This window comes from Rhipicephalus microplus, unplaced genomic scaffold (genome assembly GCF_043290135.1).
Source record: "Rhipicephalus microplus isolate Deutch F79 unplaced genomic scaffold, USDA_Rmic scaffold_806, whole genome shotgun sequence".
NCBI classification, from domain to species: domain Eukaryota; kingdom Metazoa; phylum Arthropoda; class Arachnida; order Ixodida; family Ixodidae; genus Rhipicephalus; species Rhipicephalus microplus.
Genome location: NW_027465360.1, coordinates 1 through 5,000, shown reverse-complemented (window position 1 = coordinate 5,000; position 5,000 = coordinate 1). Strand labels below are relative to the sequence as shown.

Sequence of the window (5,000 nt, the reverse complement as noted above, 5' to 3'; positions counted from 1 at the left end):
TGCTTCCTCTTTCGGCAAGTCGTTGCGGCACCTTCCCAAAGCGCGCAGACCCGCTAATCGCGACGAGCGCGACGTGGCCGTGCCGCCTTTCCCTCGGCAGCAAGCAAAACGCCTGGCAACGTCGACGCTCCCCTAACCGCGATCTCGCACCGTGTTTCGTGTGGCGAATTCAAAAGCCGGCCGGCGCTGCTGCAACCATTACGGTCGGTACGCATACGCCGCGGAGGGCGGGACGGTCATCGGAGCGTGCGGTTCCTCCATCGAGTACTGCGCACCTCGGCCGTCGCATCGCCGTGCCATGACCGGCCGCGCGTCAACGCGAACCGGTGCCAGCGAGATCCCTCGCCTGCAAGAACCGACCGGCAGCCTCCGTCACCCGAGGACGCGGAGGCGCTTGCCGCGGACGGCGGGACGGTATGCACTGGTGCACAGCGGACCCGTCACATCGCCAGTTCCTTGACCGACCGCCGACGCTTGTGCCGTTCCTCTCGTACTTGGCAGTCGCCGCGCGATTGTCGGGTCTCGTTCTTGCACGCTCGAACGGTCGGGAGGGCACTCGGCTGGCGTTTCGGGAACGCGCAGCCTCGCCTTCTACCGACGTAACCACGACTCGCCGTTCGCGCTCCGCCGCTCCTGTTTACAGTACTAGGCGGTCCCGCAGCGGTCGGGTCGCGCATTTCGAGCGCTTCGAGCCACGGTGCAGTGGCGGGTCGAAAGCCGACCTATGAGTGCGTTGCGCCGTTTGTACCCGCGTCCGCCACCTGGCCGACCGTCCAAGGTCGCGGTGTTGGCGTCCGCTGGGCGCAACAATTTGTCACGGGGTGCCGCTCCACATTCAGGCAGCCCCGTGGGGAAAAGCCGACCCCGCGTCCAAACGGGGTCAGCGGCAGAAAGTGTCGGGCGCAGACGCAGCTGAGGCGCTCACCCTTCACAATCCGTTAATGATCCTTCCGCAGGTTCACCTACGGAAACCTTGTTACGACTTTTACTTCCTCTAAATGATCAAGTTTGGTCATCTTTCCAACAGACCGGCGCAACCGAAAGGCCGCGCCGGACATCGGTCCGAAGACCTCACTAAATCATTCAATCGGTAGTAGCGACGGGCGGTGTGTACAAAGGGCAGGGACGTAATCAACGCGAGCTTATGACTCGCGCTTACTGGGAATTCCTCGTTCAAGGGGAACAATTGCAAGCCCCTATCCCAATCACGAAAGAAGTTCCACGGGTTACCCAGTCTTTTCAGACAGGGATAAAGACACGCTGCTTCCTTCAGTGTAGCGCGCGTGCGGCCCCGGACATCTAAGGGCATCACAGACCTGTTATTGCTCTGTTTCGTGCGGCTAGGAGCCGCTTGTCCCTCTAAGAAGGTTGTAAGGTGCTGGGAACCCCGCACCTATTTAATAGGCTAGAGTCTCGTTCGTTATCGGAATTAACCAGACAAATCGCTCCACCAACTAAGAACGGCCATGCACCACCATCCACCGAATCAAGAGAAGAGCTCTCAATCTGTCAATCCTCCCAGTGTCCGGGCCGGGTAAGTTTTCCCGTGTTGAGTCAAATTAAGCCGCAGGCTCCACTCCTGGTGGTGCCCTTCCGTCAATTCCTTTAAGTTTCAGCTTTGCAACCATACTTCCCCCGGAACCCAAATACTTTGGTTTCCCGGAAGCTGCCCGCCGAGTCATTTGAGTAACTCAGGCGGATCGCTGGTTGGCATCGTTTATGGTCAGAACTAGGGCGGTATCTGATCGCCTTCGAACCTCTGACTTTCGTTCTTGATCAATGAAAACATTCTTGGCAAATGCTTTCGCAGTAGTTCGTCTTGCGACGGTCCAAGAATTTCACCTCTAGCGCCGCAATACGAATGCCCCCGTCCGTCCCTCTTAATCATTACCTCGTATTCCAAAAACCAACAGAACAGAAACGAGGTCTTGTTCTATTATTCCATGCAAGTTTATTCAGGCGACTCGCCTGCGTTGAGCACTCTAATTTTTTCAAAGTAAAAGCACCGGCCATCTCGAGGCACACAATGAAGTGCACCAAGAAAGAACCGGCATGATGTTCAGTCCGAGCCGTCGCATCGGGTAGATGCACTACTCGTCTGGAACTGAGATCCAACTACGAGCTTTTTAACCGCAGCAGCTTTAGTATACGCTATTGGAGCTGGAATTACCGCGGCTGCTGGCACCAGACTTGCCCTCCAATTGATCCTCGTTAAAGGATTTAGAGTGTACTCATTTCAATTACGGGGCCTCAAAAGAGTCCCGTATTGTTATTTTTCGTCACTACCTCCCCGTGCCGGGAGTGGGTAATTTGCGCGCCTGCTGCCTTCCTTGGATGTGGTAGCCGTTTCTCAGGCTCCCTCTCCGGAATCGAACCCTGATTCTCCGTTACCCGTAACAACCATGGTAAGCAAGTAACCTACCATCGAAAGTTGATAAGGCAGACACTTGAAAGAAACGTCGCCGGCTCGTGGCCATGCGATCAGCACAAAGTTATCCAGAGTCACCACACAATACGGGCCGAAACCCGATCGATCTTGGTCTAATAAAAGCACCCGTTACCCAAAGGGCTCCAGGCTCACTGCATGTATTAGCTCTAGAATTGCCACAGTTATCCAAGTAGGAAGAAACGATCTAAGGAACCATAACTGATTTAATGAGCCATTCGCGGTTTCGCCTTATTTCGGCATGTACTTAGACATGCATGGCTTAATCTTTGAGACAAGCATATGATTACTGGCAGGATCAACCAGGTAATCGTTCGACTGCGCGTCCGTCCTCGCCCTCGGCGGGCCGGACGCAGTCTGTGTGCGGCGGAGGCCACCTTCAGGCGCCCCAACACGCTTATTTTGCACTCCGAGATGACGGCGTTCGAGCTCGCTACGGCACAACCTTCCCGAAAGACGAGTGGGAGCCGTGCGGCAAGAAGCACGTTCATGCTCGCTCTTTTTCGTTGCATCGACTCGGTCGCGCCGTGCGGGTTGCCCAAGCCCGCTGCACTGTCGGTGGACCGGCCGGAACTAGCAACGGAGCCGAGACTGCAAAGCCGCCAGACGACGGGTCACGCCCGCGTCTTCGGCGCTTTCGCATCTGAATCGCCCGAGGACGACACGGAACACACCTCGATATCGTGGTAAAACGGCACCGTCCGACAACCAGCCCCTAACGCATCAAGCGGATGAGGCTGCAGACGACTGCCGTGGATTCCCCTGGAGCAGACCCGAGGACACGCTTGACGAGGCCGAAGCCCGCCGCATATCAGACACCCGGTCGCTTTCGCGTACGCCGCTCACGAGAACCCCCACATAATAGCAGCGATAAGTACCCAGACCTCCTTGGGCCCTAATACGAGCGTACTCGAGAAAATTTCACCGCGGGTGTGCCCCGAAACGTGTGGCATGTTGAGCGTGCCACAAGTCTACGTCGCTCTCAAACCCGCCGAGGTCGTAGAATTTGCGACCCTACTCACGAAATTCCCACCGAGGATACGGCCGCAAACGTACCGCACCTTGGGTAGGCCACGAGTTTGTGCAACACTACGCTGACGGCACAGCACCGAGGTCGTGCGCGCACGCACGGGAAAATTCCGCCGCGGTTTCTGCCGAAAACGTGAGGCACCACGACTCTCCGCAAGTTCGCGTCGACTGCGAAAGACCGAAGTCGTGAACGACGTGTCCGCTACTCGCCGCCGACACGCTGGACACCAAACGTACAACGACTCGACGGCGTCGTAGAGGCCCACGACGCGGTTTTCCTTAACGACGTCTCGGCGTGGCACCGACAGGTTAGAACGGCCGACCAACGTTCCCTGTCCGCCGTTCGGCTCAGTCGAAGGGCTCGGCGACTTCGGCAACGCTGCGAAGCCGCACGGTGACGCACGCCATGTCCCCATTTTTTTTTTTCTTTCTGCGTCTGCCGGGGTGCCCCTATAATAGCAGCGATAAGCACCCAGACCGCCGTGGGTCGCTCGCCCCGGCTGACGTGGTTTTTCGTACTCCTGCGGCGGTCGCCGTCAAGCACGTCCAAATACGCTACTTTCGTGGGCGCATTCACGCTCTTTCGCTTCGCCGGAGTGCCAGCACTCACTCTGCCAAAAACGGCGAACATCCGAGCGGCGGTTCCCACTTTTGCGTCGGCGTCGCAAACCCCGCCCCGGCAGACGAGGTTTGCCGTACTCGTGCGACGGTGGCCGGCGGGCACGTCGAAAGACGCCGATATCGTGCGCGAATTGGCGCACCTTGGCTTCACCGGAGTGCCGCCACTGACTCCTCCAAAAACGGCGAAGATCCGAGCGGCGCTTCCCACTTTCGCATCGGCGTCCCGAACTCCGCCCCGGCTGACGCGGTTTACCGTACTCGTGCGACGGTCGCCGGCGAGCACGTGGAAAGACGCCGATATCGTGCCCGAATCGGCTCCGTTCGGCTTCGCCGGAGTGCCAGCACTGGCTCGGCGAAAGACGACGAACATCCGAGCGACGGTTCTCACTATTGCGTACGCGTCGCAAACCCCGCCCCGGCAGACGCACTTTGCCGTACTCGTGCGACGGTCGCCGGCGAGCACGTAGAAAGACGCCGATATCGTGCCGGAATCGGCCCCGTTTGGCTTCGCCGGAGTGCCAGCACTCACTCGGCCACAAACGGCGAACATCCGAGCGGCGGTTCCCACTTAGCCGTCGGCGTCCCGAACTCCGCCCCGGCAGACGCGGTTGCCGAGCTCGTGCGACTAGCGACCGCGAAGCCGTCTCGCGACGCCGCTTTCGTGCGCGGCTCCCACTGCGACCTGGGTCACCCGAGGTCGACGAGCAAAAAAGAATGTCGAAAAAAATTTTTTTTTTTTTTGCGTCTGCCGGGGTGCCCCTATAATAGCAGCGATAAGCACCCAGACCGCCATGGGTCGCTCGCCCCGGCTGACGTGGTTTTTCGTTTTCCTGCGGTGGTCGTCGTCAAGCACGTCCAAACACGCCACTTTCGTGGGCGCATTCGCGCTCTTTCGCTTCGCCGG

At 58.6% G+C, this 5,000-nt stretch overlaps 1 non-coding gene across 1 annotated transcript; it reads right to left on the bottom strand.

The window, feature by feature from the left end:
* Positions 1–939: 939 nt before the first annotated feature.
* Positions 940–2,755, bottom strand: LOC142795683 (small subunit ribosomal RNA). Its single transcript, XR_012893219.1, has one exon. It is a non-coding gene; the product is annotated as a small subunit ribosomal RNA (ribosomal RNA).
* Positions 2,756–5,000: the final 2,245 nt, after the last annotated feature.